The 26316-nt window shown below is 47.6% G+C and overlaps 1 long non-coding RNA gene across 4 annotated transcripts in view; it reads left to right on the forward strand.

The window, feature by feature from the left end:
• LOC140121010 (uncharacterized) overlaps nucleotides 1–26316 on the forward strand; it is a 146734-nt gene that overhangs the window by 1373 nt on the left and 119045 nt on the right. For all 4 annotated transcript variants that reach the window (XR_011854010.1, XR_011854009.1, XR_011854011.1 and 1 more), the window contains exons 2-3: nucleotides 2306–2419; nucleotides 5757–5940. This is a non-coding gene — a long non-coding RNA (uncharacterized lncRNA). The remainder of the gene's footprint in view (nucleotides 1–2305; nucleotides 2420–5756; nucleotides 5941–26316) is intronic.

Below are 26316 nucleotides of genomic sequence, written 5' to 3' on the forward strand. Positions count from 1 at the left end.
AGAGGGGGCACAATAAGAAGATGAGAAGAGAGGGGGCACAATAAGAAGATGAGAAGAGAGGGGGAACAATAAGAAGGAGAGCAGAGAGGGGGCACAATAAGAAGATGAGAAGGGAGGGGGCACAATAAGAAGATAAGAAGAGAGGGGGCGCAATATGAGGGGGAACAGAGAGGGGGCATAATAAGGGGAGCAGAGAGGGGGCATAAAAAGAAGGGGAGCAGAGAGGGGGCACAATAAGAGGAGGAGCAGAGAGGGGGCACAATAAGAGGAGGAGCAGAGAGGGGGCACAATAAGAAGAGAGGGGGCACAATAAGAGGGAGAGCAGAGAGGGGGCACAATAAGAAGAGAGGGGGCACAATAAGAGGGAGAGCAGAGAGGGGAAACAATAGGAGGGGGAGCAGAGAGGGGGAACAATAGGAGGGGGAGCAGAGAGGGGGAACAATAGGAGGGGGAGCAGAGAGGGGGCACAATAAGAGGGAGAGCAGAGAGGGGGCACAATAAGAAGGGGGAGCAGAGAGGGGGCACAATAAGAAGGGGAGCAGAGAGGGGGCACAATAAGAAGGGGAGCAGAGAGGGGGAACAATAGGAGGGAGAGCAGAGAGGGGGAACAATAGGAGGGGGAGCAGAGAGGGGGAACAATAAGAGGGAGAGCAGAGAGGGGGCACAATAGGAGGGGGAGCAGAGAGGGGGAACAATAGGAGGGGGAGCAGAGAGGGGGCACAATAAGAGGGGGAGCAGAGAGGGGGCACAATAAGAGGGAGAGCAGAGAGGGGGCACAATAGGAGGGGGAGCAGAGAGGGGGCACAATAGGAGGGGGAGCAGAGAGGGGGAACAATAGGAGGGGTAGCAGAGAGGGGGCACAATAAGAGGGGGAGCAGAGAGGGGGCACAATAAGAGGGAGAGCAGAGAGGGGGCACAATAGGAGGAGGAGCAGAGAGGGGGCACAATAAGAGGGAGAGCAGAGAGGGGGCACAATAAGAAGGGGAGCAGAGAGGGGGCACAATAAGAAGGGGAGCAGAAAGAAGGGCACAATAAGAAGGGGAGCAGAAAGAGGGGCACAATAAGAAGGGGAGCTGAGAGGGGGCACAATAAAGAAGGGGAACATAGAGGAGGGCACAATAAGTGGAGCAGAGAGGGGGCACAATAAGTGGAGGGGGGACAATAAGAAGGGGAGCTGAGAGGGGGCACAATAAGAGGGAGAGCAGAGAGGGGGCACAATAAGAGGGGAGCAGAGAGGGGGCACAATAAGTAGGGGAGCAGAGAGGGGGCACAATAAGAAGGGGAGCAGAAAGGGGGGCAGAATAAGAAGGTGAGCAGTGAGGGGGAACAATAGGAGGGGGAGCAGAGAGGGGGCACAATAAGAGGGGAGCAGAGAGGGGGCACAATAAGAAGGGGAGCAGAGAGGGGGCACAATAAGAAGGGGAGCAGAAAGGGGGGCAGAATAAGAAGGTGAGCAGTGAGGGGGCACAATAAGAGTAGCAGAAGGGGGGGGAATAAGAAGGGGAGCTTACAGGGGGCATAATAAGGAAGAGGAGCAGAGAGGGGGGCATAATAAGAGGGGGAGCAGAAGGGGGGGCAATAATGGGAGCGGAGGAGGAGTGACCCCTCTCCTCTACATACAATCCACTGCGCACGACCAGTAACACAGGGAAAGATAGGACATGTCCTATCTTTTCCCCGTTTACGGAGCAGTATGATGCCGCACGTGTGCCCCCCATACATACGCCCCCCATACGGTAGTGTGAATGGGACATTATACTGTGTGGGCTTACTAGGGGGTTGGCTTATGGGGCAGGGCATGGTTTATTATGCAAAACAAAATTGTGGCGCACGTATTCCTCTTTCTGCAACCAAAAGGTTGGAAGGTATAATAAGGTTTAATTACACATCTCTCCAGGTTCAATACATAACACTAACTGCATAGAGGACAGAGCACAGCAGTGTGAGGACTCCCCCCCCCCCCCCCAGCACAATTGTGGAATATAAATACATATATCACAGTCCTGCTGCTACTAACAACATACACAAAGGTCTGATTACACATCTCTCCAGGGACAATACATAACACTGTTGCAGAGAGCACAGAGCACAGCAGTGTGAGGACACTACAAATTGTATAATCCTGGGATATAAATCCATACATCACAGTCCTGCTGCTACTAACAACATACACAAAGGTCTGATTACACATCTCTGCAGGGACAATACATAACACTGGCTGCAGTCTGCATGGTCAGTACTGCTGACAGGTTCCCTTTAAGCATCTAGAATCGTCCTGTATAACTTGTGCTTGTTAACCTTTCAGGTCAACTAGTTGGAACATACGTTAAATGAAATCCCCGGTGCCAGGATTTATAATGCCGCCTGCTGAATGGGAAATTGGACGATTTACATAAGCGGGACATTAACCTTCCGAGCAGTAAGTAGCATTTTAGCTTGTAGCCGCTGGGGACAATGAGGGGACGTGTTCTATGTATTTGTGATTATCCTGCCCGGAATCTCTCATGATGACCAATTGGCTTACGGAGGATAGCGCTATAATTAAACCAATGGAGTTGGCGTGAGTAAATTATCGCCGCCGCGTACCGTATATCACCGCACATCTGCATAATTCAGTCTGGCGCTCGCTAATTTGTCAGCGTTGAGTGAGTCGGGAGACGATTCCATTCGTTGTTTTTAAATGGGTGATTTGATTAAGAGTCGGGGTGATTAAACTCGGACCGGTAGGGAGGGGCGGTGCGGAGGGAGCGGACACGGAATATAGCAAGTTTTTAGAAGAGTCTTGTATCCATATAGAACCACCTAGTGACGGAAAATCAGCCACGAGTTGGGCATTTTGGGGGCATGGCTAATTTACATATAATATTAGGCTCCACCCCTCAGACCAACTTCGCTCTCCTCTTTTTGGGCTCAATAGGGCACATTTACTTACCCGGTCCAGAGATGATCCCGAAAGTGCATTGTCAGACGACAATGCACTCTGCCGCGATTCACTAAGATCGTGCGCCCGATATCCTGCATGTGTCGCTTCCCTGCTCAGGTCCGCAGGAGTTCACCTTCTTCTTCCTGGTGCATCTAAGTGCAAGGCTTGCGACACAATTTTTAAGTTAAATCCTGCGGTTTGTCCGAATTCGTCGGATCGTCCGACAGCACGCCCCCCGATTTGTGTCACATGTAAACCGGCGCAATTGCGACTAAATCCGATCGTGTACGTCACAATCGCCTACTACATACCGGTCCCAGTGGCGCAATCCCTGAAAATGTTGGAAAACCCCACGGAAATGCAGCCGTGGGACCCTTAGTAAATAAGCCCAAATGTGTTTCTTCCCCTGCTTCTTAAAAGAACGAGAATCCACTGCGACTAAACCGCCTAGATATTTTAAAGGGGGGGGGGGGGGGGTCCAGACTTATCATTGGGGAGGTAGAATCAGATACCCCTCCTGCCCTAATTCCTTGATGTGGTCTCCATTCCACCTGTTTTCAGTCAGTAAACACCAAGGCTCCTGTACATCACTGGCCTCAACGGTCACATGAGCTAAAGGACCGCTGAGGCCAGTGAGTACCTGCAACGATCACAAGATCCATAGCACTTCCGATCCAGCGGGCACCAAAAACAGAACATATTTCAGGATCAAAAAGCCACAAGAAAGTGATTATATCTTTTTTTTTTTTTTTTTTTTTTATTTTACCCCTGCTCCGCCCCCAAGGGGTTTTATGGTAATCCTAATAATTCATCCACTGTGTTTAGCTGTATTGTACTGTGGGATAATACAACTGTATAACCTGTCATTTGGTGCATATTTGCTCCTGCCCCAGTCGCAGAAAATTCCAGCTCCGGAAAAGTTTTGAAATTCTACTTTAAATTGGGGGACCTCGTCCAGTGTCTGCGGAAGAAGTGTGGCCCCTAGTATAAGCAAACAGTGTCAGAACAGATGCTATGACTAATAGGGCAACATGTCAATCAATGACCTGCTGAATTATTCAGTCTGCTCCACCAATCAGAGCTCTCCCTTCTGCTGCAGCATAACATTGGACAGTAACCTGGAATGCCGGCCCCCGAGGAGCAACTGCAAGTAAAAGCAGAGCTGGGAAGGAAGCAGAACTGAGCTGCTGTACTAGGGAGATATTTTGTGTATGTGTTGAAATGTTATGACAAACCTGAAGGTAGAACAGAGAGGGATTTAAAAGGATTCTCCATCTTTCATGACACTTCAGACCAATCATGTCTCCACTGAACATCACCAAACTCCACCTAAAAAAAACATTGAGAACCTCTGTTACCTCCAACCCCCAATCCATTAGGTTGATGGTGACCACAGGAGATACATCACCTTTAATTAAGGGCTCTTTATTATATTAAACACCATAGATCTGTTACATGTTACCTATGACGCCCCCTACTGGTCTTTTTGATTTCTTCTCAAAACGTCCATCTAACGTGCTGCCTCATTGGTCGCACATGCTCAGTAGATCCCATCTCCCGTATGTTCATGGAGGATTCCTGCCCTTGTGCAACCAGCAAGTGAAGTGTCTGTAACACATTGGGGGTCATTTACTAAGGGCCCGATTCGCGTTTTCCCGACGTGTTACCCGAATATTTCCGATTTGCGCCAATTTTTCATGAATTGCCCCGAGTTTTTGGCGCACGCGATCGGATTGTGGCGCATCAGCGCCGGCGTGCACGCGACGGAAATCGGGGGGGGGGGGGGGGGGCATGGCTGAACGAAAACCCATCGGATTTGGTTCCTTCTGAGAATGTCCACCTCGTGTGTGCAGTCTCACATGCAATCTCCTGTTTCTTCATGGAAGATCCCTGCTATTGTGCAACCAGTAAATAAAGTGTTTGTTACACATTGACTATGGTCCCCCTTCCCTGCTGTTCCTAACGTGTGCAGAGTTGGTGGTCACACATGCTCAGTAACTTAGTCCCATCTGCTGGATCTTCATGGAGGATTTCCGCTTTTGTGCAACCAGCAGATAAAGTGTCTGTTGCACCCCTGCTGCTCTTTTGGTTCCTTCTCAGAAAATAAAACTCAAAGTGTGCATTGTCGGTGGTCGCACATGCTCAGTAGCTTAGTCCTATGTCCTGGAACTTCATGGAGGATTTCTGCCTTTGTGCAACCAGCATAAAATAAGTGTCACATTGACTATGTCACCTCCTGCTGTTCATACATTTACTTCTCAGAACGTCCACCTAACTTGTACAGTGTATGTGGTCGCGCATGCTCAGTAGCTTAGTCCAATCTCCCAGACCTTTGTGAAAGATTTCTGCCTTTGTGTAACTAAAGTGTCTGTTATACATTGACTATGTCACCTCCTGCTGTTCTTTTGGTTCCTTCTCAGAACGTCCACCTAATGTGTACAGTATCGGTGGTCGCACATGCTCAGTAGCTTAATCCCATCTCTTGGATCTTCATGGAGGATTCTTGCATTTGTGCAACCAGCAAATAAAGTGTCTTCTCATTGGCTGCAAACATGTCTTTTGGGCATTCTGAAGGGTAATCGAATAGAATGCTAGGGGGCGCTATACAAACAATGTACTTTGGCTTCCAATGACTTTCTGAGACTTTGTAGCAGAGTGTTGCTTTAAGAACCAGTATGAGCCGCTAACATATAGAATAATGTAAGCGAAGTCTCCGACAGTCATATTTAATTCCGCCCTATGGTCTATGCGGCACTTAGGCAATGACGGAGCGCACACATGGGACCCCTGAATGTGAATGACCAGATGAATGACTCCGTCTCTCACCCCTCAGGGTCCTAATTAACTTGAACTATTTGGACTAAATACATTGAAAACATGAGCCGAGGGATGAGCGGATGATGGAGAGGCCCCATAACCTGGAATACTGAGAATAATTCTCTCTCTGAAGACAATTAGCTGCTGCTATATAGCGGGATATCCTGCAGCTCTAAATCTGCTTAATATTTCCACACAAGGTAAGTTTCTATATTCAGTATTTTACCCAATTACATTACATCAGTTCTGCCCTATACACAGTTATATAAGGAATCAGTCACTATCCCCAACGCTCCTGCTGCTCTATAATATGTTGCCTGCAGATAGGACACTATGTACAATCTGCTCAGCTCTTCCTGCTCTATAACATGCTACCTGCAGATAGGACACTATGTACAATCTGCTCAGCTCCTCCTGCTCTATAACATGCTGCCTGCAGATAGAACACTATGTACAATCTGCTCAGCTCCTCCTGCTCTATAACATGCTGCCTGCAGATAGGACACTATGTACAATCTGTCCAGCTCCTCCTGCTCTATAACATGCTGCCTGCAGATAGGACACTATGTACAATCTGCTCAGCTCCTCCTGCTCTATAACATGCTGCCTGCAGATAGAACACTATGTACAATCTGCTCAGCTCCTCCTGTTCTATAACGTGCTGCCTGCAGATAGGACACTATGTACAATCTGCTCAGCTCCTCCTGCTCTACAACATGCTGCCTGCAGATAGGACACTATGTACAATCTGCTCAGCTCCTCCTGCTCTATAACATGCTACCTACAGATATGACACTATGAATAATCCGCTCAGCTCCTCCTGCTCTATAACATGCTGCCTGCAGATAGGACACTATTAGAGATGAGCGAACATACTCGTCCGAGCTTGCGTACTCGAAACTGCTCGTTGCTCGGACGAATACTTCGCCCGCTCGAGAAAATGGCAGCTCCCGCCGTTTTGCTTTTTGGCGGCCAGAAACAGAGCCAATCACAAGCCAGGAGACTCTGCACTCCACCCAGCATGACGTGGTACCCTTACACGTCGATAGCAGTGGTTGGCTGGCCAGATCAGGTGACCCTGGGATAGACTAGCCGCTGCCCGCGCTGCTCGGATCATTCTGTGTCTGGATGCCGCTAGGGAGAGAGCTGCTGCTGGTCAGGGAAAGCGTTAGGGTGTTCTATTAGCTTACTGTTAGGCAGGAGTGATTCTACAAGAACCCAACAGCCCTTCTTAGGGCTACAATAACGTTCTACTTTTTTTTTTTGTTTGCTTGTGGCTGGGCTTGCTGGCACTAGTAGTGCAGCTAGTACCATATTGTGAGGAATTTGCAGGGGGACTTGCTACCGTTGTGTTTAGCTCCTAGTGACGCACATATCCACCTCAAACACCAAAGTGGGAAAATTTATTAGGGGTTGGATTTCAATTAGGCACAGTCTGCCATTTCCTTTTTATTTTACATTTATTTTTTCATAACTCAGCGTCATCTCATCTGGCATAGTAGTGTGCTTTCATACTTGGCTAGAAAATAGCCATAGCAATAGGATAGCATCGTTTGGTTTTAAAAACTAAAAAACACAAAAAAAAAAAAAAAAACACAAAAAAAAAGTAAAAAAAAAATTAAAGTTATAACTTTCATTTTCAAAATGTTTAACCCGAGGGCTAGGGGTAGAGGACGAGGGCGGGGACGTGGGCGTCCAACTACTGCAGGGGTCAGAGGCCGTGGTCCAGACTTCTAGATTTTCAGAAGTCTGGAGGTTCTTTAAGGAAACACCGGATGACCGACGGACTGTGGTGTGCAACCTTTGCCAAACCAGGATCAGCAGGGGTTCCACCACTACTAGCTTAACTACCACCAGTATGCGCAGGCATATGAATGCTAAACACCCGAATCAGTGGCACCAAGCCCGTTCACCTCCGGCCGTGCACACCACTGCTCCTTCCCCTGTGTCAGCTGATAGTCAGCCCCCTGCCCAGGACCCTGGCACAAAAACCCCATCGTCGCCTCCACGATCCTCCACAGCATCCACCAGCGTTCAGCTCTCCATACCCCAGACGCTGGAGCGGAAACGCAAATATAGTGCAACCCACCCGCACGCCCAAGCCCTTAATGTGCACATCTCCAGATTGCTTAGCCTGGAGATGCTGCCCTATAGGCTAGTAGAGACCGAGGCCTTTCGCAACCTCATGGCGGCGGCCGCCCCTCGGTATTCGGTCCCCAGCCGCCACTACTTTTCCCGATGTGCCGTCCCAGCCCTGCACCAGCACGTGTCAGACAACATCACCCGTGCCCTGACCAACGCCGTTTCTGACAAGGTCCACCTGACCACGGACACGTGGACGAGTGCTGCCGGGCAGGGCCACTATATATCGCTGACGGCACATTGGGTTAACTTGGTGGAGGCTGGGACCGAGTCTGACCCTGGGGCTGGTCATATACTGCCGACGCCGAGGATTGCGGGGCCTACCTCGGTCCAGGTGTTTCAGGCCTACTATGCCTCCTCCTCCTCCCACCCCTCCTCCACCTCCTCCTCCGAACTACCATCCGTGGGCACGGCGCCATCAGTCGGTAGCTCTAGGCACAGCAGCAGTGCCGTTGCTAAGCGACAGCAGGCGGTGCTCAAACTGCTGAGCCTAGGCGATAAAAGGCACACCGCCCAAGAGCTATTACAGGGCATCACGGCGCAGACTGATCTGTGGCTGGCACCGCTGAACCTGAAGCCAGGCATGGTTGTGTGTGAAAACGGCCGTAACCTGGTGGCGGCTCTGCAACTCGGCAGACTGACACATGTGCCATGCCTGGCCCATGTGTTAAATCTGATAGTTCAGCGTTTCCTCAAGACATACCCCAATCTGTCAGATTTGCTCACGAAGGTGCGCCGCATCTGTGCGCATTTCAGGAAGTCCAGCAGAGATGCTGCCACTCTCAGGGCAGCGCAGCGCCGCCTCCAACTGCCCGCTCACCGACATTCAACATTCAACATTAACCATGTTATCCAGAGTTTACCAGCAGCGCCGAGCCATTGTAGACTGCCAGATGTCAACTTCCACCAGAACTGGTAGTCAGGTCAGTCAGCTTCCTCAAGTCTACAATGAGGAGTGGACGTGGATGTCTGATATCTGTCAGGTGCTGAGTAACTTTGAGGAGTCAACACAGATGGCCAGTGGCGATGCCGCCATCATCAGCCTCACCATCCCGCTGCTTGGCCTGTTGAAAAACTCTCTGGTCAGCATGAAGTCAGAAGCTTTGCGCTCGTCACAAGAGACGGGGGAAGAAGATTCCCTTGTTGATAGCCAAAGCACCCTGAGGTCTGTTTCTCAGCGCATATCGGAGGAGGTGGAGGAGGATGAGGAGGAAGAGGAGGAGAATGTTGGCGAGACACAAGAGGGGACCATTGTTGAGTCCTTCACTGTTCAGCGTGTATGGGCAGAAGAAGAGGAGTTGGAGGAGGAGGAAATGGACAGTCAGGCCAGTGAGGGGAGTGAATTCTTACGCGTTGGTACTCTGGCGCATATGGCAGATTTCATGCTAGGCTGCCTATCCCGTGACCCTCGCGTTAAAAGAATTTATTCCAGCACTGATTACTGGGTGTTCACTCTCCTGGACCCACGGTACAAGCAAAATCTTTCCACTCTCATCCCTGCAGAGGAAAGGAGTGTGAGAATGCATGAATACCAGCAGGCCCTGGTGCACAAGCTGAAACAGTATTTCCCTTCTGACAGCGCTAGCGGCAGAGTGCGTAGTTCTGCGGGACAAGTAGCGAGGGAGAGTAGGCGAGCAGGCAGCTTGTCCAGCACTGGCAAGGGTACGCTTTACAAGGCTTTTGCCAGCTTTATGTCACCCCAGCAAGACACTGTCACCTGTCCCCAGTCTCGGCAGAGTAGGGCTGATCTTTACAGAAAGATGGTGAGGGAGTACGTAGCTGACCATACCATCGTCCTAAATGATCACACAGCTCCCTACAACTACTGGGTTTCAAAGCTGGACATGTGGCACGAACTGGCGCTGTACGCCTTGGAGGTTCTTGCCTGCCCTGCCGCTAGCGTCTTGTCCGAGCGGGTTTTCAGTGCAGCTGGTGGCATCATCACCGATAAGCGTACACGCCTGTCGACTGACAGCGCTGACAGGCTGACGCTTATTAAGATGAATAAAGCCTGGATTTCTCATAATTTCCAATCTCCACCAGGTGAAGGAAGCTCAACCTGAATAATTTATCCACTCCTCCTCCTCCTCATTTTCCTCCTTCTCCTCCTCTTTGTACAGTAAAGCAGAGGAAACTGGCTATTTTTTGACAGGGCCCACTGGCTCTAGCTATAGTACTTTATGCATTTAATTTTTCTGGAGGGCCACCTACCCGGTCCTCTGTTTTAAACAATTTTTGGGAGTGCCACATACAGGCACTCAATCTATTCCATTTTTCTGGAGGGCCACCTACCTGCTCCTCTGGTTTGAAAACTTTTTTGGACTGCCACATACAGGCACTCAATCTATTCCATTTTTCTGGAGGGCCACCTACCTGCTCCTCTGGTTTGAAAACTTTTTTGGACTGCCACATACAGGCACTCAATCTATTCCATTTTTCTGGAGGGCCACCTACCTGCTCCTCTGGTTTGAAAACTTTTTTGGACTGCCACATACAGGCACTCAATCTATTCCATTTTTCTGGAGGGCCACCTACCTGCTCCTCTGGTTTGAAAACTTTTTTGGACTGCCACATACAGGCACTATCCAAATTAAATTGTCTCCATAGCAGCCTCCACACGTTGTCTCCATTGCTACCTCCAAAAGTCGTCCATATAGCTGCCTCCATACATCGTCCCCTTATCAAACGAGGTGTGTCAGGCATAAATTTGGGTTGTTTTCATGGATTCCACATCAAAGTTGTTAACTTTGTCGCCACCCTGCTGTGTTATCCACAAAATATACTGGCAAACTTTTATCATGTACCGATATTATTTGAGCGCTTCTTGCTCACCTCCTTTGGTTCCTCTCTGCCACCCATTGGTTTGAAGCCTGAGTCCATTTAGGGCAGTGATGGCTAACCTATGGCACTGGTGCCAGAGGTGGCACTCAGAGCCCTTTCTGTGGGCACTCAGGCCATCACCAGAGATGACTCCAGGTATCTTCCTGCAGTCCCAGACAGCCCAGGACTTGCTGTGCACAGAGCTATTTTAAAGTGACAGCTCTACCTGGGACTATTTTCTGCTTTATTGGTGTCCTCAGGTGCTGGTATCAATGAAAACTGTGACAGAGCAGGGAGTATAAATCACAAATTAAATTTCTGTGTTGGCACTTTGTGATAAATAAGCGGGCCTTTGTTGTAGTTTGGGCACTCGGCCTCTAAAAGGTTTGCCATCACTGATTTAGGGTATGTCGCCATGCCACTCTCTAGCCTGCCGCTGCTGCCGCTGCCTCTGCATGCTGTCCCCTATAGCAGTGGTGGCGAACCTATGGCACTGGTGCCAGAGGCGGCACTCGGAGCCCTCTCTGTGGGCACCCAGGCCATCATCCCAGCATGAAGTTCACCAGACAGGACTCAAAGAATCTTCCTGCAGAACCTTCCTACAATGATGGGGGAATCTGCCCTCCTCCTTTCAACTGCGTTGGTGTCTTTAGGAGGCTGAAGGATTGAAAGTTGTCAAAGAACAAGGAGCAATAAATTACTGCTTAAATTGCTGCGCTGGCACTTTGCAATAAATAAGTGGCTTTTGGTTGAAGTTTGGGCACTCAGGCTCTAAAAGGTTCGCCATCACTGCCCTATAGTGTCAGGGTCAATTATTGGATGTTTTAGATGCTATCTAGCTTCATTCTGTCACTCTGTCATGGCCATGCTGTTGCCCATAATTTTGGCATAATGGTGCGTTTAAGCAGCCTCAGAGGCATCCATGCATGCTGCCCCTGCTGTTTCCTGTCCATTTCCGTGGTGTTTCCATCCTTTTCTGAGGTTCCCAGGTGTTTGGCCAAGCTTCCCTGTGCAGAGCCTTGGTCCCCTTGAAAAATGCTCGAGTCTCCCATTGACTTCAATGGGGTTCGTTATTCGAGACGAGCACTCGAGCATCGGGAAAAGTTCGTCTCGAATAACGAGTACCCGAGCATTTTAGTGCTCGCTCATCTCTAGACACTATGTACAATCTGCTCAGCTCCTCCTGCTCTATAACATGCTGCCTGCAGCTAGGACACTATGTACAATCTGCTCAGCTCCTCCTGCTCTATAAGATGCTGCCTGCAGCTAGGACACTATGTACAATCTGCTCAGCTCCTCCTGCTCTATAGCATGCTGCCTGCAGCTAGGACACTATGTACAATCTGCTCAGCTCCTCCTGCTCTATAAGATGCTGCCTGCAGCTAGGACACTATGTATAATCTGCTCAGCTCCACCTGCTCTATAACATGCTGCCTGCAGATAGGACACTATGTGCAATCTGCTCAGCTCCTCCTGCTCTATAACATGCTGCCTGCAGATAGGACACTATGTACAATCTGCTCAGCTCCTCCTGCTCTATAACATGCTGCCTGCAGATAGGACACTATGTACAATCTGCTCAGCTCCTCCTGCTCTATAACATGCTGCCTGCAGACAGGACACTATGTACAATCTGCTCAGCTCCTCCTGCTCTATAACATACTGCCTGCAGATATGACACTATGTACAATCTGCTCAGCTCTTCCTGCTCTATAACATGCTGCCTGCAGATAGGACACTGTGTACAATCTGCTCAGCTCCTCCTGCTCTATAACATGCTGCCTGCAGATAGGACACTATGTACAATCTGCTCAGCTCCTCCTGCTCTATAACATGCTGCCTGCAGATAGGACACTGTGTACAATCTGCTCAGCTCCTCCTGCTCTATAACATGCTGCCTGCAGATAGGACACTATGTACAATCTGCTCAGCTCCTCCTGCTCTATAAGATGCTACCTGCAGATAGGACACTATAATTAGGCCATTGTATAATAAGGAAGGCTATAATGTCCATTTTCTCTTGGAGCTGTGGCCGGTCTTCTTCCCGGTCTCGTGCTGTAAGTGATATGGGGACAGGATTAATTACACTTAGGTGACGGCTGCGCTTCATTAGCGGGACGCGTTACGGGGAAGTGTTGGCAGAGCTGTCAGGACGGCGTCTTTAATTTACCAACACGTAACAACAACATGGGAGACGCGTGTGTCAATAAGATGAAGATGAATAAGTGGAGGGTCCGGGGGGGCATTTTACATTAACACAAGACAAACCCAACATTTCTTTGTCACTTGTCATGGCCCGCGGCGCCGGCGGCAGAGCTGCTACCTGTCAGTCACCGGAGCCAAATATATAGAGGGAGATGCATATTATACAGCGCTGGGAGCCGGCACATAGCACCGAGCCGGGGGGTGCCAATGTCACAGCATCCACCACCGCACTAATATAGCAGAACTCCCAGCATCCTCATCATGTGATTGTATCAAATCTATAAGAAAAGGGAAAATATACAGAATTTATTGTATACCAATCCTCCGCAGCCGAGTTCTACTGTCAGGACGTACGTTTAAAGGGCATCTCCACTTTCTGAAGATACCGGCAGTCCCCGGGTTACATACAGGATAGGTTCTGTAGGTTTGTTCTTAAAGGGCACCTACCACCACGATTCTACCTATAAAGGTAGATCGGGTGGTAGGTGGATGTAAGGGACGTGAGGAGAGCTCTTTTTAGAGCTAATCCTCACGTCCCCGCTAACTTTTAATAAACTTTATTCCCCTAACATGTAAATTTACTTATGCGGCTACTGGGGCGTGGAGTAGCTGGGCACGAGGCTACACAGCGCGGGTACTCCACGCCCCAGTAGCCACGTTACTCCTCCTACCCTGTGTGTTTGGCGCGCAGCTCCTCGTAGCTGCGCGCCCTCGCCCGACATGCTGGCGTTCTGCGCATGCGCAGAACGCAGGTCCGCAGCTGAGCAGCCACACCTCCGAGGCCGGAGCTACTGCGCATGCGCAGAACTCCGGCTTGTCGGATGCCGCGCGCTGAACACACAGGGTAGGAGGAGTAACGTGGCTACTGGGGCGTGGAGTAGCCGCATAAGTAAATTTACATATTAGGGCAATAAAGTTTATGCTACGCTAGCGGGGACGTGAGGATTAGCTCTAAAAAGAGCTCTCCTCACGTCCCTTACATCCACCTACCACCCGATCTACCTTTATAGGTAGAATCGTGGTGGTAGGTTCCCTTTAAGTTGAATTTGTATGTAAGTCGAAACTGTATACTTTATAAGTGTAACCGCAGTCAAATTTTTTTGGTCTCTGTGACAATTGGATTTTAGAAATGTTGGTTTGTCATCAGAACCAGGATTATCAATAAAGCTTCATTACAGACGCCTGTGATAACTGTTACAGCTGATCATTGTAGCCTAAGGATAAAGTACAGTAATTACCAACATCCAGAGGTCCGTCTGTAACTAGGGGTCGTCTGTAAGTCAGGTGTTATTAAGTAGGGGATCACCTGTAATTGTTTGTGTCATGAAAAGTTATACAGTTTTCAAATATACTTTCAGCATCAATTCCTCACTGTTTTCTAGATCTCTGCTTGCTGTCATTTGAAAGAAAGCTTCGTTATTTACGTAAACAAACACCAGTCCCTGGTCATGTGATGTCACACAGCTATGATAACTGTAACGAGCCGTGCACCTGTGTGACATCACATGACCAGGGATATAATGAGCCGTGCACCTGTGTGACATCACATGGCCAGGGATATAATGAGTCGTGCACCTGTGTGACATCACATGACCAGGGATATAATGAGCCGTGCACCTGTGTGACATGACATGACCAGGGATATAATGAGCTGTGCACCTGTGTGACATCACATGACCAGGGATATAACGAGCTGTGCACCTGTGCGACATCAGATGACAAGGGATATAATAAGCCGTGCACCTGTGTGACATCACATGACCCGGGATTTAAAGATCTGTGCACCTGTGTGACATCACATGACCAGGGATATAACGAGCCATGCACCTGTGTGATGTCACATGACCAGGGATATAATGAGCCGTTCACCTGTGTGACATCACATGACCAGGGATGTAACAGGCCGTGCACCTGTGTGACATCACATGACCAGGGATATAACAAGCCGTGCACCTGTGTGACATCACATGACCAGGGATATAACGAGCTGTGCACCTGTGTGACATCACATGACCAGGGATATAATGAGCCGTTCACCTGTGTGACATCACATGACCAGGGATATAATGAGCCGTGCACCTGTGTGACATCACATGACCAGGGATATAATAAGCAGTGCACCTGTGTGACATCACATGACCAGGGATATAATGAGCCGTGCACCTGTGTGACATCACATGACCAGGGATATAATGAGCCGTGCACCTGTGTGACATCACATGACCAGGGATATAATAAGCAGTGCACCTGTGTGACATCACATGACCAGGGATATAATGAGCCGTGCACCTGTGTGACATCACATGACCAGGGATATAATAAGCAGTGCACCTGTGTGACATCACATGACCAGGGATATAATGAGCCGTGCACCTGTAATACTCCTTGTATTGCTCCAGTACTTCAGGACGTCACTTCCTTTTTCCATGAGGTGTCACTTCCTGTGTTCTCCCTGTCCGAAAAGACCCCCCATTGGATGACAAAGGTCACGACCCCCTGGGATTTCTGGATGAGCACAGGCCTGAATACCATAATTACTGGAGCAATAAGACCCAGGAGCCATGGCGGGATAAATATGTCATCTGATTTTTCTCACTCACCCTGTGGGAGTTTTTCCATTTACAGAAAAAAACCTTTAAATCTTTGGCATAATGGGTTATCCATTGAGTGTTTTTTTTCAAAAAATACCCCTATAAAATATTTCCCCCAAAGTCAAGCAAATAGGACTCTTCTCATTCCATTTTCACATGAGATGAGTCCAGTCCCGTGGTTGCAGGGGTAGTGTCACTTCAGGAGCCACGATCCTTGTTTCTATAGCACCTAGAAACAAGCTTCTCTGTGTCATATTAAGTTAAGAATCTCATCTTTCAGATCCCATCGATCATAAGCTACAGACCTGGACATACAGGCAGCACAAAAAATGGCGGAAACTTTGGATATTTCTCTGCCCAATGTTTTTAGCTTCCTGGAACTGAAGTTCCAGGCAGCAGTAAGTTTCTAGGCACTACAGAACAGAAGATAGTGGGGGTCATTTACTAAGGGGCCGATTCGCGTTTTCCCGACGTGTTACCCGTATTTTTCCGATTTGCACCGATTCCCCTGAATTGCCACAGGATTTTAGCGCACGCGATCGGATTGTGGCGCATCGGCGCCGGCGTGCACGCGACAGAAATCGGGGGGCGTGGTCGAACGAAAACCCGACGGATTCGGAGAAACCGCCACATTTAAAAAAAAAAAAAATGTTGCTGGCCTCACGCTTACCTTCACCAGGAATAGGCCGGTGTACTTCAGGGCATTCCGGCTGGCCTTGGGGTACTTCAGCGCAGCAGTGCCACCTGGTGGACGTCGGAAGAACTGCCTTAGTGAATCCCGGCCGGACCCGAATCCACCGCAGAGAACGCGCCGCTGGATCGCGAATGGACTGGGCAAGTAAATCTGCCCCAATGGCTTCTGAATTCACACTCTGCCTGCAACCACTAAACTTGACTCATCTCATGTAAAAATGAGGTGAGAAGAGGTATATTTGCCCGACTTTGGGGGAGATTTTTAATAAGTCAGTGAGATTTAACTTAAAAGAAGAACTTCTAGATAGGACATTTCACCCTTTACCTGAGGGTTCTAGTAGTTAAGTGGGGCAAAATCTGGTGACAGGCTCCCTTCAAAGACAAGTGTTCCCTTCCTGGTTTCTTTGGGATGACAATAATTACTCTGGTCACAGAGACCATGAAGTAGTGTCTATATACTTCCATACAATGATGCCCCAGATCCAGGGTGACAGTCTCCCCTTCTCGAGTCTAGGAGCATCATTGTTTCATATAAATAGAGAATGGATTCCTGCTGCTGTACTGAAGACATCCAGTCCCCTCAGTCACAGCAGAGTCTTTGCTTGCGCTTGCGCTGTCTGGCAGCTACTGTGACTGAGGGGTCTTGATTTCTTCAGTCCAGCACCGATAATCGAGCCCCTGATCACATGATACCATGACACATCGATTTTTTGGAAGGGCGAGATCATGGGACCCGGAGAGACATTGCATAAAGACACTGCTTCCTGATGCCCCAGATCAGATGAATTACTTCAAAAGTGCACCAACCAGGAACGAGGAAACCAGTTGACCCCTATAATGATCACATGTATAATGCTCACATGTTGCATAGACATTGGGGCAGATTTACTTACCCGGTCCATTCGCGATCCAGCGGCGCGTTCTCTGCGGAGGATTCGGGTCTTCCGGCGATTCACTAAGGTAGTTCCTCCGACGTCCACCAGGTGTCGCTGCTGCGCTGAAGTTCATCGGATTGCACTGGAGTTCACCGTCCTGCGCTGGGTGCAGGTAAGTGCGTGTCAAGCGGCACTTTTTTTTTTAAAAATGCAGCGGTTTTTCCGAATCTGTCGGGTTTTCGTACGGCCACTCCCCCCATTTCCGTCGCGTGCATGCCAGCGCCTATGCGCCACAATCCGATCGCATGCGCCAAAAACCCAGGGCAATTCAGGGAAAATCGGCCTCACATACCATAATCCCTTAGCATTGTAACAATGTAATTGAAGCAACTGGTCGTCCACCACTAGGTGGCACTGTGCAGTTGAAGTTTCTCTTCTCCCACCGTGCATCTGTCACATTGAATCAATATGGCTGCCTTCATTTACCCCCTTAGTACATGCAAATGAGCTAATACAACTATTTTAAACATCACAACCTCTCCCAGCATGCTTTAATGAACTAACAGAGCAAAAACGAGCCAAAAAAAAAATCCACGTCCGCTTCCCCTTTAAGTGCCTTTAAGCTTCAATATACACATACGAAGTTCTCTACAATATAGTTCTGGCTTGTAATTTGAATAAAAGAGAGATTTTGCAGGCTATCGAGCCTATTATCATTACACGCCAGGGTCTGCATTCACACAGAAGACAAGTGCTCTAAGAAACCAACTCATTAAATCTACCTAAAAGGGCCTCATTTAAGAAGCAATAAAATTTTTAATCATTTTATTATTAAAAGAGTGTTTAATATGTAGCTAATTAAATGCCAAAGGCAGGTTATCTGAGCTTAACCTTCAAAAAGAAAATGATGTATCAAAGTACGAGCGCCATCATCCGCCAGAAATGTCACACCTATAATCACCCCCCCCCCCCCCCAACACAATTCGCTACTGGCATTTTCCACCGCGAGAGTTAAATTACCTGATTAAATTAATAGCCATTTAGATGTTTTAGGAACTGCTCCGACTTAGGAGTAAATGAAAATGAGGTCCATTAGATCTCGAAGCGAGATGGACCCTAAAATAAAAACCCCTCCGTATGCCCATTGTTCCTATTATTTAGTTCGGACAATTAAAAAACATTTCCTAAAAGAGCGTTAATACTCTTGTTTCCACTGATGATCACATAAGATGGATCCGTGATGGTCGCAGATAAAAATTAGCACAGTCTATTTCCTTCCATATTTATAGAAACGTTCAATTACGGAGTAATGGGTAAGGGATTAAAGGGCCGGAACGCTGCGATGTTCTGATGAGGTTATACTAAAAAAAAACTTAAAGAAGAAGATGAACTGGAAGTAACAACAATTAAAGAGTTGGACAAGACAGGATAGTGAGCCTTAAGCTCCAGACCCTCAAGCGCTCTGCCTACTTGACTCTGCGTATCCTAAGTGATAACCACAACCACAAAGACCATCCCTCCCTACGCGAAATGAGACAAAATGAGACAAACTCACACAAAACAAGACAATGGATGACAACCTGGGTCACAACAGAGATCGAAAAATAGAACATAATCAGAAGAACAAAGGGATAGTCAAAAAATGTAAGACAAGATCTGGAATGGGTAAGGGATTAAAGGGCCATAACGCTGCGATGTTCTGATGAGGTTATACTAAAAAAAACTTAAAGAAGATGAACTGGAAGTAACAACAATTAAAGAGTTGTAACAGGGGGAGTTGGACAAGACAAGACAGTGAGCCCTAAGCTCCAGCCCCTCAAGTGCTGTGCCTACTTGACTCTGCGTATCCTAAGTGATATGGGACAACTACAAAGACCACCCCTCCCTACGCCAAAGCGAGACATGAAATGAGACAAACTCACACAAAACAAGACAATGGTTGACGACCTGGGTCACAACAGAGATAGAAAAATAGAACATAATCAGAAGAACAAAGGGATAGTCACAAAATGTAAGCCAAGATGTGAAAACCAGAGATACTCACAGAAAACAGAACTGGCAAAGAAGACTTTAACCAGCAGGGAATGAGCTGAGCACAGGATATTTAAGATAAGTAGGAGCAGACACTTAAAGTCACTTAGGGTTAACCCTTGCTGTCCCAGAGCCTGACTGCGGAGTGACGGGTGTGGTGTATTCAATCCACAACCAGTAACTAGACCATAGTTCACATTGACAGGCGAAAGTGGAAACTCAGCATCTCCTTAGTCTGTTAGCATGAACCGAGGAAGACGCAGACACAGAGTTAACGAGTTTGTTTCCTTTTTTAAAAGCAATGCCCTATCCATAGCCATAAGAGGTGCCCGGCTGCTGGGACCCTCACAGCTCACGAGAATGCAGTTTGTAAGATCCCATTCACAAGGATCCCATTCTCACTAATTCATGGAACGACAGGAGGACATGTCCTGCCGCTCCATTCACTGACCACAGCTATCCCCAACACTCCTCTAGGACCACCAGATTGCAGGAGTCCCGTTCTCATGTCGGGGGGAGGAGAGGGGTAGTCTCAACATTCGGACCCACATTGATCACCTTGTTAAACTTCTAAACTTGGGACAAACCCATTAAGTCACGTGTGGATTTGTGGTGTAAAATATTATAATGGAGTTTTGAAAACGCATCCATGTTTCCGTAAGAATTATGTAAAGGACCAGAGTCCTTCGGGCCGCCCCCATCGGCATCAGCAGAGCTGATTGGGCTGAGAGAATATTCATTCTTGGTGTCTGATTACAAGGGGCATTCGGTGTCATCCCTAACCCAACCCATCCTTTCTAAAGCCAGAACTTTTAGATTTTCCCATCTATTGTTATCCGCATTATAATTTGGACGTCATAGTGGTCTATTTCATATTCGGTGTAATTTACTGGAAAGCTGGAAAAAAATTTCAAATGAAGTGAAATTGACAAAAATTCTCATTTGTACTATTTTCTTGTGGGCTTTGTATTTACGGCTTTCACTATACGGTCCAAAGGACTCCTCTGCTTTATACTTTGGGTCAGTGTTATCATGGAGATACCAGATTTATTTAGGTTTTTTTAATGTTGTAATACATTAAAAATTTATAATCTTTTGTAGAAAAATATTTTTGCCGTATTTCCATGTTCTGACGCCCATAACTTTTCATACTTCGGAGTGCGGACCCATGCAAGGCGCCACGTTTTGCTGACATTTTTGCATGGAAACAATTTTGGGGAGTTCTAATCACATTTTATTCCAACTTTATGTGTGGCAGAATGGGGGAAATTGTTGATTTGTACATTTTTTGTGACAAGGGGATACCTTACATGTTTAAGATTTAAATTTATTTCAGTTTTTACATTTGATTTCCCTCCTAGAAAAATGGGGATAATTTAAACATGGCACTTAAGAGGTTAACACGCAGGATTAGTGCCAGAACCAATTGCAGGTGTTAGTGGCGGTGGCTGCGGTATAATACAGCAGACACCCCCCCTGTACAGATAGTGTTCAGCCCCTAAGACCCTCTCCATACATCCATAACAACAATGAGACATGGATGGGGAAAGGCTGGAGGCAGTAGTGCAGGTGGGACCTGAGGCACATGATAGACAGTCTCTCCTACTACTCATATGGGACAATAGTGGCAGAACCAGGGTCCCTTTATGAGCAGAGACAGCTCAAAAAATTGGGCTACACTATATGGCATCTCTAAAGGCATTGGAGAGTTATTTTTCTAGTAAAAATTTTACTGACCTGACCTAGTTATAGCAGGACTAAGTTTTGTTATGAGACAACACTGTAAAGAATATTAAAATATTATAATTAAAATTTCCATAGTCATGCCTGTAATGATTGGTGCACATACGCATGTACTTGGCTACTTTACCATTGAGTACATATTGGACTTCTGGTAAAGCTATCCTGTGCCAAGTTGTATTGTTATCCCCTAACCACCATCTGATTGGTCGGGATATCACCACTGGTGTCACGGGTGCCCATGCAACACATGTTACGGGTGGCAGGCAGTGCTCCTTTGTCTAACTTACCTTGCCGGGTTCCAGCGCCGTCTCCCGCAACTCGGCGTGTGCGTCCCCGTGTCCTAGGGCGCGTGCCGGCTCTGTAAAATTTAAATAATTGGGCTGACCGGCTGCCAATTCTGTTAAATAGCCAGCCACTTCCTGTGTCCCCTGCCGGATCTTTGTGCCTTTGAGAAAGCTTTGTTCCTGATGCCCTGTGCCTGTGTTCTGATTTCCCGTTGTGACCCCGGTTCCATTCCTGACTTTTCTCTTTTGCTGCCTGCCCTGACCTGAGCTACGTCCTCGACTCTGATCCTGTGATCTCAACCCCCGACCATGAGTTTGCTTTACGGATCTGTGCTTCACTTGTGGAACTGTGGGATGACCTGGAGGTACCACGCCGCAGCAAGTCCAACCTGCTTTGCAGCAGGCTTTGGTGAAAACCGGGTACCACTTAGACTCCGGCCCCAGGTGTCGGTTTACGTCATCATCCGCGGTGGTCCAGTGGGTCCACTACCCCTAGTGCCTGACAACTGGTACACCTGCAACTTCCATGCACAGGGGCCAGACCTTGATGTGGGGGCAGGTGGATTCCCCTTGTACCTGAGTGGCAGGCTTGTGGCATGTAGTGTGGCCTAATGCCAGAGTCAGGTTATGGGTAGCTTGGCCTTAGCCACGCCCTTCAGGTCCAGCAGGTAGATACAAGAAGAGGGGTTAGGCCGGAATGTAGTGAAGGGTTCCCCCTGGAGCACTCCCAGTGTATGTAAAGTAATAGATCCTTTGGCAGATGTTGTAGTGGAGGCTCGTGGTGTTAGCGACAGATCAAAGTGGAGACAGGGATGATGAATGATAAACTCATAATCTTTTTATTGGGTAGACAGTCCAACGCAGCATCAGGTAATAGGCGCTAATGGGTCCTCTCTGCAGCTTTCCATAAGACAGTGTATTAGTTGGCTCTGTAGCTTGGCTTGGGAGAATACCTGAGGCCTGGTCTGGTGGTAAGGGCTGTATAGTAGCTTAGGCTGCTTAGGAAGCTATCCTGATGCAGTCCCCATGGAATGACTGGTATCCCTCTGAAACAAAACAGAAGCCACAGGCTGACTGTCTCTGCAGACTCACTCTCTACACTCTCACTGTAGAACGCACTGGGAATGGACCCTGAGACTTACAATGAGCTTCCTTTTATAAATTTTAGCAGGTGCTCACTGCAAGGTATTCTCGGTTTACAAACCAGTCACTGGCCTCGGGCTGCAGAAAAGAATTACATGATGAAACATTTTAATATAAACAGTGCAAACATTAACCTCTAATACACAGGCATAACATATGTCAGCTGTTGTACCGTATAGTGCCACTAGATGGTAGTATAGACAAGGAAAAAAGTCGTCCAGTGGAAATAAAAATTCCTAGCATTCACTTAACAGAGCTGGCCACACTCTGCCAGCTAGCCAGGAAGCCAACTGGAGCTAATTTGATTAGTAATGCCCCATCCAGCAGGCCATTACACACCCAACGATCAGATGAAGTGGGGTTCCATTCTCACTAATGGGTGGAACGTCAGGTCAAGCATGTGTTCCGTGCCTTAATACGATGCCATAGAAGCGTCTGAAATTGTGAATACAGTACTAAGTACTAACTACTGTGCTTGGCAACTTCTGTCACTCCCAAAGGCATTGAAGGGAATAAATGCAGCTCAATCCATCAGTGAGAATGGGATCCTTGGTTCTTTTGATCGGTGAAGATCAGTAGGACTCCCACTAATCAGATAGGAGGTGTCACGGGTGGTCCTGCGACCCATGTCACGGGTGCTCCTCATCCGTGCCCCTCCGTGTGCCCCCACTCCGCAACGCCCTGCCAGTCCTTGCTCCTGCTTCTGGGTCCTCGGCCGTGCATGCGCTGACTTCACGAGATTTATAGGGCCAGCGCACAGTTAATTGGCGCAGAATTCTATTTAATCCAGCCTCTCCCTGCACACCCTGCCGGATCTTTGTCCCTCACAGCCTTAGAAAAAGCTTGTTTTTCATGACCTTTGCGATTAGTGTGATTTCCCTTGTGACCCTAGACCTGTTCCCACTAACGCTCCTCCGCCGCCAGCCCTGACCTTGTGCCTCTGGCCCTGAACCTTTGCCACCTGTCTTGATCTCCTGCCTGTCCCCGACCACGAACCTGCCTTCTGTTTCTGTACCTCGCCTTGGCAGCCACCACAGACACAGTCTGCTTTGCCACGGGCTCTGGTGAAAACCGGGTACCGCTTAGACTCCAGTCCAAGGTGTCGGCTTGTGTCATGGTCCGCGGTGGTCCTGTGGGTACTAAGAAAACCTGTTATAGCAGTGGTCAACCAAGAACACCAACCCTCCAGGGGCTCGTGTCGGTCTCCTTTTGTGGTTGTGGTTTGGTCAGATCTTCAACGATCTCAGACTTATCCCTTATCCTCAGGATAAGTATCCACATAAATAAACCCTTCATTATGGGCAGGAAGGAGCTAACAGACCCAAAAAAATGCGTTTTTTTCAAAAATAATCAAAAAATTGTGATGTTTTTTTCTTCTTCCTGCATCCATTGGCTGATTTTTGTTTTCCAAACAATGTCCTTGATTATCCGTTGCCGGGTCCATCTAAACCCTTAACACATCCTTCAGCCGGTTTTGTCACACGCACACCTCACCCCCTCGTCCCGCGTGAGGTACACGTCTCCGCAATAATTTATGTCACCACCTTTTCTATTTTCAAATCTCATTTGATAGAACTACTCTTACCCTTGTCTTTGACTCGTTCCCATTACCTTGATTGAATCCCTTTGAATGTAACTTCTAAACAGAATTCCTAACTCCGAGCCTCATCGACACCTCCGGGGTACAGATGAGCATAAAATATCCGAAAACTTTCATTTTGAATTGTTGTTTAATTTCATTATTTCGCTCATTTTGCGCGATCAGGGACATTTTCTAATGAAAGGGGCTTGGAAATTAGATGGAGGTATCAGCTACTGTATCAGCGAAGTGCGTTTGAAGGTCAACGTCTCGTTGTCTAAAGTCTTTCAAGACGCGGCTCCTGTTTGCATATTGACTTACCCACCGCATGTATCCAAAAACTATTTGCAGAAGGAGGCACCTAGGCATGAAGAACACAGCTCTTGATGTCTTCACTCGCAAATTGACACATCTACGGTTCGTCTCGGTGGCGAATGGCACGTCTTAAATCTGCTGTGTTTATTGCCTAGCGTGAGAAGTTTCTGATCTAGTTTATGGTGTTTTAAGAGTGCGCCATATCAGTTCCATTATGGAATGGGCCAATCAATTGCAAATATGGAATGAGACATTAAAGTATTAGTCATTTCAATGAAATGAACCAAAGCATTGGATCCAGATAAAGGTGCCTTTCACATCCGATTTTTTTTATTTTTTTTACTTTAACTTAGACATAGTAGCATTGCAGCAAACGGGGATTTTTTTTTGTATTAGTTTAGTGTTAGAGATTTCTAAATGTTTTTTTTTTAAATTTAATACATTTTTTTTAATTTAATCTTTTTTTAAATTTATATATATATATACCGTAAGTTATTTTCATTTCTTCCTCTAGTTTAAGATATTCGGGTTAGGTAAATTCTCATGATGACTCATAACATTAAAACCACCTGGATCATACTTGTAGCTCTGACCAGTTATTTCATGGACTCCAAAAAACCTCTGGAGGAGACATAATGGGGCTCATTTACTAAGGGTCCGAACGACGCCCTTTCGTCGGGTTTCCCGAATATTTCCGATTGGTGCCGATTGCCCGGGATTTTGGCGCACGCGATCAGATTGTGTCGCATTGGCACCGGCTTTCATGCGAAAGAAATGGGAGGGGGCGTGGCTGTCGGACAACCCAACGGAATCGTAAAAACCGCGAAATTTAAAAAAGAATTTGGGGGTCATTTACTAAGGGCATTACTAATTTGCGTTTTCCAGACGTGTTACCCGAATATTTCCGATTTGCGCAGATTTTCCCTGTATTGCCCTGGGATTTTGGTGCACGCGATGGGATTGTGGCACATCGGCGCCGGCATGCACGCAACGGAAATTAGAGGGTGTGGCCGAACGAAAACTCAACGGATTCTGAAAAACCACCGCATTTCCATCTGGTGGACGGCGGAGGAACTACCTTAGTGAATCGCTGGAAGACCCAAATCCACCGCAGAGAACGCACCGCTAGATCGCGAATGGGCCGGGTAAGTAAATCTGCCCCAATGTGTCGCAAGATCAGCACTTACATGCACCGGGGCGAAGAAGGTGAACTCCGGCGGACCTCAGCGCTGCACCGCCACCTGCTGGATATCGGGCACACGGACCTTAGTGAATCCCGGCAGACCCGAATCCTCGTCGAACAACACGCCGCGGGATTGCGACTGGACCGGGTAAGTAAATGTGCCCCATAATATCAGGAACATGAGATGTTGGTAGTTGTGAGATGTGCTCACCATTGACAGGACGGGCCTAAGCACTTGGCATACCTGGACAAGTGCTGGGGCCCAACGCTACTGAGGGGGGGGGGGGGGGCCCACATAAGCTTGTACATAAGGAATGCATGGATGTGAGGGGGGCTTTATCTGATTGATTAATGCATAGGGTGTGAGGGTGGCTTGTATAAAATAACCATGAGGGGGGCTGTTTGTTGTTGGTTACTTCTAAGGGTTCTGAGTGTAATGCCACACATGGCGTTTTGAACCCGTTTTTGGTCCGTTTTTAAGCAGTCCGTCCAAAAACGCATGCATTAAAAAGAGCATGCTTTTTTGAAAAACGCATCCGTTTTTGACAGGTTTTACCAATTATCTTAATAAAACTGGTCAAAAACAGATGCATTTTCAAAAAACGCACGTGTTTTTCAAAAACGCATGCGCTTTTTAACGCATGCGTGTTTTTGGACGGTCTTCTGAAAAACGGACCAAAAATGGGTTGAAAACGCCATGTGTGACATCACCCTAAGGTTCACATGTGGTGTTTGAGATGTGTTTTTAAGCGCAATGCACAAACGCATGTTTTTTACTTTTCACCATGCATTTGGCTGGTTAGAAAGCGTTTTTTCTTCATTGCTGGAAGTGTAAGCAGCTGTGAAAATGTTAACACAGCTGCTTACACTTCCAACAATGAAGAGGAATGCATGTAAACTGCATGACTTTCTACAATGCTTTTAAAAACGCATAACAAACTCCATGGGGCAGATTTACTTACCCGGTTCATT

The sequence above is a fragment of the Engystomops pustulosus genome, chromosome 3 (genome assembly GCF_040894005.1).
Source record: "Engystomops pustulosus chromosome 3, aEngPut4.maternal, whole genome shotgun sequence".
In the NCBI taxonomy this organism is placed as follows: Eukaryota; Metazoa; Chordata; class Amphibia; order Anura; family Leptodactylidae; genus Engystomops; species Engystomops pustulosus.